Source organism: Lepisosteus oculatus, chromosome 11, assembly GCF_040954835.1.
Source record: "Lepisosteus oculatus isolate fLepOcu1 chromosome 11, fLepOcu1.hap2, whole genome shotgun sequence".
Lineage (NCBI taxonomy): Eukaryota > Metazoa > Chordata > Actinopteri > Semionotiformes > Lepisosteidae > Lepisosteus > Lepisosteus oculatus.
In genome coordinates, this window is record NC_090706.1 from 7,669,701 (window position 1) to 7,684,797 (window position 15,097).

The window sequence follows — 15,097 nt, forward strand, 5'->3', positions numbered from 1 at the left end:
AGCAATGACTCTTGTGCTGTGCCTTTTTGTTATCTGTATTGGATGTAGATCAATATGGTGAACCAACACACACAGATACAGTATTAATGGTATCTTGTGACTTTTTCCAGAGTAAAGCCTGAGCTAAGATTTGACATCTGTGCCATAGGGATACATCACATCTTATACTGTAGCTCAGGCCTGTGGACACACTGAGAGCACACATGAAACAGAGCTGCCTGCACACAAGAAGGGTTCCGACAGCCCATGAAGAAGAACAGGACATTGATTCCATTAACCTTTCCTGCATGCTCTCATCCCCTTCCCCCCTCCTAGTGTGATGACAGTGCTGGGGTCTCCTTTCATATCCCTGTGCCCTTTCCAGAGTCCTTGCCCCCCACCAACCGGGAACGCAGACTGCAGGCGAGACTCAAAAACCCCTTGCTGATGTCCGATCAACATTTTGCCATGACACCTTCCTCTCACCTGTGAGGCCCTCAGAACCAACAAATGTTTGTTAGGAAGCCGGACAGAGGAGGAGGCAAATCCTCAAAGCTTGTGAAAAGTGAGAGATGGGTTAAAGGCAGAGTAGTGGTTTAAAGAGCCTGATAAAAATAGGTCTCTGTCAGGGGCTTGGAGGAAGTAAAGGAGACAGAGGGAGAGAGACTTCAGGAACTTCTCTGGGACTCAGTGCCTCACAGGTCAGAATGCAGCCTTGCAGGATGACGTGACTTTGTTTAGCCCCCCAAAAACTATTTCTGCAGTCAAGCAAGCTATAGCTTTTTCAGACCTGCTAGAAAGAAAGGAAATGTAGAATTAAGAGGATTTTTCAGGATTGCTTTTTTTGTCATTTGTGAGTCATCTCTGCAGAGCCATGTGTGAGGTAATACAGTCCTACTTGACCATGTAGCTTTCAGCTGCAGTGTTCAGCTTTTTGTTGTTGAGAATTGTCAGAGATGTTTTTAAAAAGCCTTGGTTCTTGGTAGTCTCATAAAGGGCATTCCAGGGATATACTGTATGCAAGCGTTGTTGTAGAAATACAGTAGATGGCTATCTTAAAAATAGTTTAAAAGAGAAAGAAATGCCGTTCTTGTGACGCTCAGAGGAAAGTGTGGTCTGCAGTGCTGCTTTCTCAGAAACTGACCTTACTTTTAAGGTCTCCAGCACTACACAGTACTGTCAGGAAAATGTATGTTTGTTGGTCTTACAAGTGGTAAATTCTGATGTGTCATGGTTCTAGGAAAACATGCTTCCTTTAAAGCTGCAGAAATGTTTTATCTTCATATTAGCCTCCTTTTTTAATGACTGGACAACAAACATTGTGTGCTGTTTGGAACAAATAAGAAAAAATGTGCTGGTCACTCACTTGCCCTCGCTTAACTAATGTTCTTTAATATATTTCTTCTTTCATGAGAATGTCACAGATGAGAAGAGGCTGCTCAACCCAACTAGCTGCTTGTCGGTGGTTCATCCAAGGATCTTGAACAGTAACCAGAGTCTCAGTTTCCATAATGTATCTTTATAGCCAATTCCAAACTTGTCCCAGGACCATCTGGTCCCAGCTTTTTTTGTTTTTCTTTTCCACGGGCCGGCCCCCGTTGTGCCCGACTTGGGGAGAGAGGTCTGGAGGCAGAGAGGGAAGAGAAAAGCTGCAATCGCAGGCCATGTTAGGATGCTCAGGGGGTATTTATAGAGATGCTGCACGACTGCTGCTGACTCACTGCAGAAATGGCTGAACTGTCACTGTTCCTGAGCTCACATTGTTACTGAAATACGCCCTAGAGAATGAAGCCTTATTCATTATTCGTTATATTATTGGTCATTGTGACGCAGTGGTTAACATTACTGCCGTGGAGTGCTGGAGTCCTGGGTTCAATTCCAGACCTAGGATGCTGTCTGTGTGGAGTTTGTGTTCTCCCTGTGCTTGTGTGTGGGTTTCCTCCAAGTGGCCCACAGTCCAAAGACATACTGGTAGGTTAATTGGCTCCTGGGAAAACGGACCATGGTATAGGTGTGTCTGTCTGCCCTGCAATGGACTGGGCACCTACCCAGGGTGTGCCCTCTGCTTGCTGGAAAAAGGTTCTGGCTCCGCTGTGACCCCGAATTGGGAGAACTGGTTAGAAAATGGATAATTGCATTTTTATCCAAAGCCGATTTATACAGCTGGGCATTTCCCTGAAGCAGTCTGAGTGGTACCTTACCGAGGGCACAACTGCAGGGCTCCTCCTGGGTCTTGAACCCACACCTTTCCAGTTAGACGTCTAGAGCCCTGAGCACTACCTCTACAGTCCTTCTTCACACCGCTGCTGTTAGAAAGCCAATTAAAGAATAATTAACTCAGAAGGAGGGTGTAATCTGTTCATTGTTCTTTTTCTCTAAGCTATTGCATTCGACATCTTCACTGGTTCTTCCCATTGTAAAAATTAATTGTACAGAGGATTGTACAAAGCATTGCTTTGTGTGGTTTGGACCTTCTCTGTTTTTAACTCCTCATTTCTTCTTAGGTCTTCTACTGAGGTCATTTCAATTCGACCTGAATTAGTTTGGCCATGCCACTTCAGGTTTTTTTAAAGGATTGATCTGTGGACACTAACCTGTCCTTTCCACGCTGGCATTGCATCGTCCTCAAATTGGTCTTGCTTTCTAACTTGGTCATTTCTTGGTCACACTGAACAAGTGTTTGGCACTCTGCTTTCGTGGCTCCTGTCAGCGTTGACTGTGGCGAAGGGGAGCTGTGTGCATTATTCTCCAGAAACACCTCCCTCCTTAGACTCAGGTGACCTACAGTAGCTAGACGAGCTCTGTCTCCAGCAGGGCTGTGATAAGACCATTAGAGCCCAGGACATTGCCATCACAGCACGCTGGCAGATAAGGGGATTAGAACTTAAAAGCCAGTCAAAAAATCTCTCTGTGCTGGAGGAAAGAGAGGCAGAAATGACTGATAATGGCCGTGCAGGGAAATAGCCCAGAGCTATGATGTGGTGTGGCATGACACCTTGTCTGAGTCTGTTCTGTTGTCAGTTTCAATTTGGCTACATTGTCAGTGTCTTTACTTGAGTTTTATTGTATTTTAAATGAAGGCAAAACTCCTCTTACCTTTAGAGTTCTTGATGAAGGGTCTGAAAGTTATGGTAGAAACGTTGTTGTTTTTTCTCTTCAGTGAACAGAGCAGGTGTACCCAACAACTCAAAATAGGGGCTGTGAAGGTACCCTTAGTTTACTCTGAGCAAACCCAAATGCAGTATTGTAGCATCCACTTGATAAGACGACAACGGCCCTGGAACATCTTAAAACTTGTGTCCTGTGCTGTTACTTCCTCTCCCCGTGTTGTCACTGCCACCTGATCTGTCAGTCTGAGGCTCGACTGCAGTTTCCATAAACACCAAAATGTATGTTTCTTTTACACTGGTGCGCAGTCTTGTTGCAAGACTGGGTATATACTTGATCAATAAGTAAAAACACCCTGGTCCACTTAACATCCATTTCCTTCCTAAATTCCCTCTCAAACATGTCAAAACTTTGCAAAGATCATTTAAATTGCAAATCAGGTTAGCTCTTTTACTTAATAATGAACAGTGCGTAGCAGCCTATGGGCTAGATTTATCACAGTGATTAAAATACAAGCCCCTGCAGCATATGATTTCAGGAACAGCGAGTCTGCTGTGCCACAAACTGGCCTGCTGGAGGCTCATGGGCTGCCCGTCTGTCATGCCTGATCAAAGCTGTGCGAATTTTCCATTTGTGTCATCAAAATCTGCCTTTTTGTCTGATCCAGGGCGTACCCTGCCTTGCTCCAGTTGCTTGCCATTTATAGGCGCTGGCTCCTCCACAACCCTGTTCTGGACACAGCGCTTAGAATTCCACTGATGGAAAGCTGCCCTTTAGGAATCTTATCAAAGACTGGAGTGGATTTGAAGTATCCAGGTACCCTTAGAATCACGCAGACCTATTTAATGTTTAAGCCAAAAGGGAAGAAAAAAAATCAAATGGATAGCGCAGTTAGAAATCATTTTGGGATTCTAAAAAATAGCCATCCAAGTTTTATTGTCCTCTTTTTATGCAGATTTCATTGTGAAAGGCCAAATATTTTGTTTGTTTGTAATGTGTAATGTTGGTGAATTTTCAATAACATTGAAAATGTGCTTTTTTTATTTGATTATAATAGATATAGGGCCCAAATTACAATCAATGCACACAGTAACAAGCTTGGTGATGCTCTCTGAGTGCTCTTTTTTATTTTACATATATGAAGGCTACATTTCAGCCTTAACTTTGCCTGTCACTTACAGTACATCCTGGAACATGCAGTGCATTTCTTTGGCTGTTCTCTTTGGCTTACTGATGACAAATCCTCCTTCATATGCTTACGGCACCCACGTCTGTCGGATTTCCTGCAGCTCTTGATCGAGCAGGTCTTCAGAGGCGAGGCGACAACGGGCTGGGAGAACGGCTGCTCATAGCACCCAGGAAGCCGAAATCAGCTCCAGAGCACAGCGTTCGACAGACAGGAAACAGGGCTGCTGATGAGCTTTCTGTCCTTAGCAAGGGATCTTTAGCACAGGAGGCCATTATTTGCAAAATTATTGTGCATTTGTACACCACCAGAACTACAGGAATCTCCAAAGCACAGAGGAATGGTTTGCCTTCAGGAATTCTACACTTACTGGTACCATGTTATATATGGTTGCATGCACCATGCTTGGAAAATGTATTTCACTGAAACAGTCTAAAAATGTATGCATTTTTATAAATGCATTTGTAAAAATAATGTTTTTTTTTCAAAATGTTTATCAGTATAATAATAACATATAGATTTATACAGATACATCTCAATTCTCTGTACAAAACATTTGGTGTGGTACTGTAACTGAAAATGTTGATGGCATCTTTACACTCAACCCATTATGATATTCACAATTAACCATCCAGAGCAAGGACATGTTATTGATAAATTGTTCCAAGTGAGAATTTTTGACACCTTGTGAGACTAAACAGGATTTGATGCTAACTTTACAGCTCTGTCTTCCTTATGGTTCAGAATTTAAATCGATGTGTGCACATCTGGAAGCCTGCATTGAGTTCAGAGAAATAACAGGTGCTCAGAGGAGTTTAATAGTTATGGAACATGTACATCACTGCAGGATGCTCATCACTCAGCTTGTTTCTAATGTGAATAATAAAGTCATATCTTAGTGGAACATACTGTACACTGCACATCTCCCTGTTGAGTTTGGCGGGATTTGCAGGGATTTTCCCTAACCCTTGTCTTTTTTTCTCTTCAGCAAAATCTTTTGCATTTGCCGGCAAAGAGCAGAGTGAAATCCGACCAGTCAAGAGACCCTTAAAGCCTGTGTTTTACAGCAGGCCTTGAGAGAGGGAGAGAGAGAGAGAGAAAGAGATGGAAGTGAGCTGTAAGGTTATATGGTTATATTCCCTTTCTGTTCATGAGAATCATTTTGCATCTCAAAAAAATTACTTTTTTTCTTTTATTGGAACAGCCACGCGAAGTATGAGTAATGTGCTGAGTGTGTTTGATACACTTGCCCCTGCAGCTTCATGTACAGTCCTCCCCAGGAGTGACATTAGCCAATACAACTGTGTTGTCCATGCTGCATTCCTTTATTGGACAGATCCAGACCACAATGCAATTCAGCTTCAGTCTGAACCACATTTTCTCTCTTCTAATTTCGCAAACAGCTTTTGTCAGATCCCTGGACGTAGGTCCAAACACAGGATTATTCTACTCAGCACATGATATAACTATGAAAGCTCTGGTGATTAACATGGTCTGCTAGTAGGAACTCACTTAAAGAGATCTAAGAGCTTTGCAGCAGAGGTGCTGTGATTGATGATTACCATGCGATTTTTTTATTTCAGTGAGAATATTCAGAGGAACTTTACAGATGAGGAATATCCTGGCACTGCTGTTAGACACATCGCAAAGTAGGCCGAATGGGTCCCTTGTGTGCCCATTGATAATTAACTTTCTCACAACTTCCCAACTTCGAAAGCAGCATCCTCCCCCCAGACTCTCCACAGACACTTACTCGTGTCTTATCTCTCATGGAAAGCAATCCCAGGAATTCATCGTCATCAAGAGTCGTATCACGACTGCTTAAATATGCAAGCAGCACCGACAGGATTGGAAAAATATGATTGTAAATAACAAAGTTTTGTCTTCGGCCAAAGTCCCATATAATTCAAGTCATTCCAATATCCATTACTTAAGAGACTACATTCCCAGTTAATCATGTACGGTACTTTGCAATAAAAGGGAAAATGCTCCAATATCAGCCAAGGTCATAAAGGGTCATTTATGTCTTAATGCACATGGTTTCTTGGTACACTCATCTCTAACAATCCAGCTCACTCTTTTTCCACCATACTAATTTGATATGGCTGACACTTTCATCTAAAGCGACTGACATTTGCACCTATTTATACATCTGGGGGCTTCAATGGAAGAATTTGAGTGAGCTTTCTTGCTCAAGGGTACAACAGTTTCGTCAAACCTGTGTGAATGTGAGCTCATGCCCCCAAATCGCTACTGCAACCAACTGCATCTCCAAGCTGTCTAAAACATCCACTGGGGCTGTCCGTACGCGATGTGGGCGATTATCAGTACCCCCTGCCTCTAATTAATTGGTGTTAAGTCCTGACTGAAGTCCTGGAGCTCTGTCATGGGGTTTTCTCCTGAGTCTCTGCTTGTCTTGCTGTGCTCCATTTCGATTTGCTTCTGCCTTGCTTTGCTTGTGTCTCCTCGAGCTTGCTCTGGACCGTCCTCTTGCTTCGTCTCCTGACCAGGATCCTGGATCCTCCTCCCTGGCCTGTTCACTTTGGGGACCACAAGGCTACGTACCCTCCCCGGTCTGACTCCGTGTTTTGCACACTCCTTCGGATTCTCCCTTGTGTTTTCCCACTTCCTCTCTCCCTTATCCTTTTACCTCGGCTCGCCGTGCACCAGCCTGTGTGTGGACTTCAGCTCCTGCCTTGGAATCACCGCAGTCTCCCTGTGTGCCGAGTCATCATAGGTTTCTCCTGGGATTTGAACCCACAAACTTCCAGTTCTGAACCCTGTGCTGTTCTTCTTCAGGAGAAGTGGCCTTCTGGGATATGTTATGAAAATGGTATCGGAAGCATGAAGTATCTGTACACAGATAGCTGATCAAACAATTAGGATTTTCTACCTCACTCATTTTGATATTCCTAAAACGTATATTTTCATTATCTCTGTCCATAACAAGTTTTCATCTTTCCCCTTATCACCACTCTTATCTCCCCCAGACTGTGACATCAGGTACAGATTGATATCTTCCTTTAACAAGGATTACAATGGAGAATTTTGCAAGGTGTTCTTGTATCAAAAACTAGGTCAATTGTGTACCAATGTGACAGCATGTGGCAGATGTGTGCGTGCCCCTGTTTGGCTTGAGTTTCGATCCTGTCCCAGACTGGCTTCTTTCTAGCCTTTCAGATTTACTGTCAATCTCTTTCTGTGGGGATGTGAACTAACGTTGGACCACTTATCATTCAAGACCAGTTGCTATTGGTGCCCACTAACATTTCTCTGCCTATATGCAGGCCAGATTCCCTGACTTTTGCAACCACGTCTAATTTGATCAGCTGGAAGCACGCTGCCCTGGTTTCACTGATGCGGTGGGCTAGGGATGTAATTCAACTCCTGACTTGAAAAAACTAGTTTGCAACTCATGGGTCGATTCTTTTCATTCAACATAGCACTTTTTAAATCATCTACAGCTCTTTGGGCCCTTCATAGATTCCTGCCAATCTTTTGCCCAAATCTTAGTTTGCTCTACACTTCTGTTGTTCTGGTCTAGCGACCCTGTTCTGTTGTTGTTGCCTTAGTTCTTTTTTCTCATGTTCTCCAATCTCATACCTTGATACAGTATATGGCAGTGAGCCTCTGGTATTTCCCATGTCCAGTAATAGTGCTGCACTGCTGATTGCTGTCTGAATGTTTGTCTTTTTAATGATAGGAAAATCTACAAATACATTTTAAAGAGAAACTATAGCATATATTTTTTCTCAGCCAGTCGAAATGTTTTAGTGTAAGGAAGGATATTATGACTGAATTTTATTGAGCTGTGATTGAGAGTGCACTTACATTCTCTGTGGCAGCATAGTCTGGGAATACATCATAAAGTGATAAATATGGCCATGTTAAAACTGTCAAGTCAGCATTTAAAATCGCAGGCTCGCTCTCCTATATTCTTCCACACTAGAGAGTGAGCACTCTCTTAGAAAGGCCAGGCCTATTGCTGTTAATCAACCAACTTATCAACTGTTTCAGCTCTAACCATCTGCCAGGCATTATAAATCAATAAAAAATTAGCAGAAACATGTCGTTTAGCCTTCTGTCATACGGATTTTGTCCTGTTTGGTTGTAAAATGTTTGCAGTGTGTGGTGCAATGTAAAGCGTGTGTATGAATGAATGAGTGATAATTCCTGGTGCATTCTGTGGCACCTGATAAGTCAAGCATTTACCATTTGCTCTTCACTGTCTGTGCTTCAGCACATTTATGGCTGGTAGCAAGCATTTTAAGATGGGTCAAAAGCAACCCCAACATGTGCTTGGTGGTAGTGGATGTTTTCCAATGGTGGTCAAAAAGAAATAGAGATGTAGAGACTCACGTGTAGGAGTGATGTGCTGCCAGGGTCTGGTGTGGGTTACAAGTCCAGCTGTCGGGTGTTGGACACATTGGAATTGACTGAGGAGAGTGTGAGGGAGCCCATAGAGTAAAGAGCTGCAGAAATCAACCCTTGGTCTTATAGATGAATCACTCACTCAGTATTGAATATTGACAGAAAGTGCACTAATGCGGGTCATCTTTACAAGGTGAAAAAAGAGGTCTGAATCACATTTTTCACAGGGGGCTAAAAAGACGCTGGGATGCTGTTAACACGCTGACAGACTAGTCCTCCAGCATGACACATTTCCTATACAAGAAATTGCATAATTGTATAGGCTGTGCAGAACATTAATTTTATGCAAATTAAGAAGCATGTCTTAAATGGCATGGCATTTGTCAGACGCATCAATGCATCAATGGCAAGTGTTCATTACTTCTTCTCTGTGAGCTCAGCTGAAGATATTAAAACACAGTATCAGTTCTGAATGAAAAAATCAGTATTGCATTTATATGTACAGTAGCATCCCATATGTACTGTATGTGTATAAACTAGAGATATAATCATCACAAAGGGGAAAAGGCCAGCCTGAAGTCAGTAGGTAAAGCTTTAAAATACTGTGCAAGTCTTTCATTAGGGCTCTCTCTCAGTCAAAACTCTTTATTCTTTAATTCCTGGCATCTGATGTTTTGCTGAGCTTGTAACGACTAACCAAGCTGTGTATCTGTGCGGCTGATATTATCTTGTATTTCTTCGTGACTCGTTTAATTCAGTACTTAAAGGTCATGGAGACATTTTTTCAAGACGGTTTTCCTTTAAAAAACATTATTAATGTCTGAAGCATTCCATGAGATTTAAGCTGTAGCTGGTAATCAAAGCCAGTGACATAACGCGAGCATTATTGAACAGAAAACAAATCTGGCCCAAGTAGAGCTCTGAGACACATAAGGGAAAAAAAGAACACAAAGTATTAAAAAAAATGTCTGATATTTTAAGAAAGATATTGGCATTTTCAAATTTGCAAGCAATTTACATAAAACCTAAGTCATTAATGTTTAAGCATTCATCCCAGGAGTCTTTCTTTATCTGGATTAGTTGAAGGAAAGATTAGCTGTTGGGTCTCTCTCCGATTCTTTCTTTAAATTCAAAGCACAAATCTCCAAATGTTAACAAAACCTGCATGTACAGAGAACTCTAAAATTGGGGTAAATTTGGCCCATTCATCCAGTTTTTAAATGAGCTTCAGTCTCTCTACCACCATGTGTGGTGTTAAATACATGTCTATAATTTGCCTGGAAAGATTGGTAGGGGAAAAACAATTCTCAAAAGCTCTCATGCAATCTCTACATTCCCATACAAAATTGATATCATTATGTAAGATGCACACTGCAGAGAGCCTACAGTACATAGTTTGGAGGGGGAAGCGGATAGGGCCTGAGTTATAAAACTGGTTTTAAGGGGAAAAGAAGCCTGTTGCAGGGTTTAATTATGCTGTTTGATCATCCTTTTCCCTGTGCAAGCTCTGACTTGACAAGTGAATCTGGCCAAAAGTATGGGAAATCTATAGCAAGTAATCCCTGTCAGTGCATGGGGAAAATTCCATGACTTGTCTCAGACTAAGACCAGTGTAGCTGCTGTCCCTGCAGAAGAGTCACATGCAGAGCATCCAAAAGACATCCTTCTGAACGACGGACCTCTGCACACCTCAATATTGTATCCATGACAGTTCCCTTACTCCAAAGGTTCAGAGGCACATTAAAGCCCTCAAATGCTTATGAGCTGATATCAAATTAATTTACTGACTGCTCTCGTGCAAAACCCTTGAGGCCTTCGCTTACTGGAGCCCCACATGTCTCTTGTAGCAGTGTTGTGTGGCTTCACAACAAACCGCATGTACTACATTCACCCCATTATGTGCAGATCTTTCGGACTGATTGTCCAGATCCTATTAATTCATGGAATGCATCTGTAAAATAAGAAGCTGAATGCCCAGCCTTGATGGTGACCCTGGAGAAAACAGGCAAGTTACAGCAGTAATTGGAAAAAGTGATTGGATTTGAAGTGACAGAGTGCTCAGATTTCCTACTTCATGCAAGAGTAAAGGGTTGGCTGACGCTTGAACGCTGTTTTCCAATTGGCAGTAGGGTAAACAGTGTCAGGGCTTTTTTGGTGTACCCTACTCATAATCCAACTTTCCGAAGAATGCACCACTGTTTGGTAAAAGCATGTGATAACCCTATGATCTTCAGCAAGTTCATGAAAAGTGCAGTTTAAGATGGTGACAAAGTGCTGTGAACTGAGAAACTATTTTGTGAGTAGTTTACTCTGATTTGAAGTGACTCAGTCCATAAAAAAACAGCCCTCCTCTCAAATACCAACTCAAAGCCTCATCAGAATAACAGAAGTTCTACAGACTCCCTGAAACCGTTATTTTCTACTATATAAAGCAACAGCTCTTAAGTTGAAGAGCCTTTAGGAAGATGTATAATATTGCAGGATGTGAATGAATTTGTATTTATCTCACTTGAGCTGTAAGTGCAAAAAAAGGCTTCAATTAAAGCTCACTACAATCTTACTCAGGTGAGGCTGCATTAAATTATCAGCTTTGGGCGACTTTCCAGCACCTTTCCAAAACAACACTTCCGTTATTTCAGGAGAAACATGTGTTATCAAAGTTTGCTGAATGAGTGGAGCTTCCCATGTGACTCAACAAGTGATGGCGTTTGTTCTGAGCACAGGCTGCGGTCCAGGTTTAGACATCGTGTAAGATCCAGAGACTGGGCCATGACTGTGGCTGTCACTTCCCAGAGCCAGAGCACGACTGACAGAGCAATGCCAGGGGCATGCTGGGATCAGACAGCCAGGGCTCATTTGGCCTTTGTAACATTGTGAGTTTTTTCTGTATCCTCTCTGCCTCTCTGCACCCATCTCTGCCTTTTATCTCTCGTGTGGACTCAGAGTAATGACACACTGCAGGTCCCTAAATTGCTTATATGAATCATAACAGTCGCTTACGAACAGCAATAAAACCCAGCATTAATAATAACCTATCGATCATTGGGAGGAAACCAGAGCACTCACAGGAAACCCACGTGAACAATAATTATTGTTGTTATTAATATTATTATTATTAGTAGTAGTAGTAGCGTTATTATTATTATGGAAGTAGTGAGGTTGTGGTGCAATACTTATATATGCTGGCAAGTGGAAGTGTGTGAAATTAGGAGCTAACCTTCCACCCAAACGTCTGTTGTAAACTCCATTAATTTCAAGCTTATGTATTCATATTCTTCAGGAATAAAACAGTGTTGTTCTTTGAAACAAGCCTTGTTAATGTGCTAATCCCGCACACAAAGAGCTCTGCCAAACCCGGGTTTGAGCCTGGGTCATGCCGTAACCAAACGTGATAGGGAGCCTTTAACAAAGAAATCCGCACACCTCCAGAATTTATTTGTCTGTTTTTTTAATCTTATTTTTCAGAAGATAGAGTTTCTCTTTAACTCTTTAGAAACCCTTCAATACATTTAAAATTGTCAACATTTAACAGACTTTCTGGATAGTATCAGTGGAAAATATTGAGAAGTTCAACTCGGTAGCACTACGGATTGAAATCACACAAAGTCCTGAAAATAATATCTGAAGCTATATTTAAGATGTGAGGATGTCAGCTCTCTCCTGTAACATCCTCAGAATCGTCATTCCACACCTGCAACCCATCAACTCTGTCAAGCACAGCATTCAAGCCGCCTCTCTATAAATACATTGCTGTAAAAACAGCTTGAAAACAATTATAACCAGCTTTTAGCTTTTTTTTTTTAGTTATTACCCTCCATTTTACTACGAAGAATGTTCTCACTGGTTAAATGGCCACAAAAAGGAGTCTTAGCAGTGTTTTCGGGGCTGGTGGGGGTATAGGGAAATAGAGTTGGCTCCTTACTTTCACAGAAGATCTGTCCGAATGCACCCTGTAACCTTCCTGGAGCTGAGAACTGTTTGTAGGCTTCAGGAATGTCTGTTATTCCTGTGCATGTGTGCTTATTCAGAAAAAAAAACAAAATGGTATGAAAAAGACAAGAAAATTAACATCTTTTTAGATACCTTTCAAACGCATTCAGCTTGAGTGAAGTATTAGCTGCATGTCACCTAGAGGGGTGGCAGCCCTGGAACTTGGAGGCCAGAGGGAGCGAGATTATTCATCTCACGGTGACCAATCGCTTTGCTTGTTTGAGCAAGTTAAAACGGAGAGATCAAGCGGTCAATAGCCACTGCAGGCGCGACGCAAAATGTCCACACCCACGGGGTCCGCCACTCACAGATTCCACCCAGCCATACTCCATCTGTGCTGGACAGAGGCCCTCGGGGCTGTTTTTTTACAGGCTGTAAGAATCGCAGAAGCATCTTGTAAACCATGAATTAAATGAGCAGCGATCACGAGAGATGGCGTACCCGCCTGGAAGGAACAATAAAACTTAAGAGGGTAGGAGGAAAAAAAAACAACAACTTGGACTTCTAACGATCCCTGCTGGGGATAAAAACGACATGGGAAATTTCGCTGTGTCTCTTCCTTCAAGGGCTAAAATTGGAAGAAAGTGCTGCGGTTTGATATTCAAAGCTGGCCCAATGCTTTCTGTAAGGGGGTGCATTGGAAGAAAAGGCAACAAATTGCCTGGAAGACCTGGCAGGCAGTAGTATTATTATTTTATGCCCCCCAGGGAGGCTGTGGGTCGACTGTCACTTAGCTACTACACAAAAGATTTCAGAGACAGATTGGAAAATAATACAAGCTATTTACCTATGACGCACTGCCTGTCTCAATAATATATTCTGCACAGGTAAGGGTGCTTACGCAGTTGACATATTGGAGTTCATTAGAGCGCTAAAGTGTTTGTCTCAGAAACAATAAGTTTTAACAATACCTAGTATTTGCATGTCATGAAAGAAAGACTGAATGCAGCAAGTAGCCAAGCTCTGCTCATGAAGAGGTGGCACTGGCTTAGTAAAATAATGAATATGCAACGTGTAACAAAGCCCACAGATTTCCTCGATAAACTTTCAAATGAAGCAGTAGGTCGTCCTCATACACCACAATGTGGGCATAAGTATAGAGGGAGAAATTATTTTGTGTAGGCACACACTCATTATGCTTACTTTTATTACAGCTTCAAAGAGTACTGCAGGCTGCCTACAGTACATGACAGATTACACCAGGAATGATCACTGTGCTGATCCAACTGGGACAGGAGAGATCTGGTCCAGGTCTCTATGGTCGCAGGAAACACCTTCATTCCAGTGACCTTTACGGCATTTACAGCTGAAAAATTGTCTTAGTCCATATTACACAGATAAGTAGAGACTAAGTAGAAAAAAAGGACCGATCCAGGAAGTTTCTGGGTCTATAAATAAAGGTCCCCCTGAGTACGTAGGTATTTCTAAACTAATGACGCAACAGGCTTTCTCAAAACCCCTTTGAGCTCTGTTACCTTTATTAGAATTGTTTAAAAGCTTTCAGCTTAACAGACTGGAAGAGAGCAGAATTTTGCCACTCTAAAAGTACTATATAATATAAAACCACTACTGTGGCTCTCCAGTGCAACAGTTAAACACCCTTCTGGATTACAGCAGCATTTAGCCTCTCTTCAGACAGCTCCTCTAAGCACTTGTATGGTATTCAGACTAGTGGCAACATTGTTCTTCTGATTAGTAGGCGTATGGTTACTCACAGCAGATGCTCGGTCGTACAATCTGAAACAAAACTGCAGGAAACTTAACTGGACATGTTTTTAAGCTTCTGTCTTCCCAGTGAGAGGTCTCCACAGGGTATATCGTGAGAGCTACATTCATTCATCAAGGATGAAATGTTTACTTGTGAAACACCACAGGGTGGGAAGGATGTGATGGAGGACTGTAGGAATCTTTTCAAAAAATAACTATTAGAAAAGAATGTTCATTGTGTTAAAATTAAGGACCCTATTCGTTCAGATAACAATGAACGTCAGCAAGGTTACAAATTAGGGGAGTTTGTTTAGTCCTTCTGGTTAGTTTTGGTTGCTGGTACCTTACTGGCCCAAGGATCTCATCCAGCCATTTCATGAAGTCAGTGTAGCCTACTACTAAAGGAACTGCATTAATTATCACTCAGAGAAAATAACAAAGAGCTGATTGTCATAAAATGTGAGGGGTGTGTTTAAAGGTCAAAGTTTTAAAAGGTAAGGCTGCTATGTATTTAATTACTAGATCAGTTCATTCCCTAGGCAGCCCCATTAGTTTTAAAAACAATGGAGGGACATCTTGCAAGATAAACAATAATTATAAAACAACACTGGATGCAAACCATGTTTAACAGTGTCATCCCACAGTTTAATGCTTGGGTCTGAACAGCTGAACACAGCAGGAAAATTCTGACTGTGGTTATTAATCTGATTGAGATATTGCTTCGAATACAATTAAAACACATTGCATTGTCACATG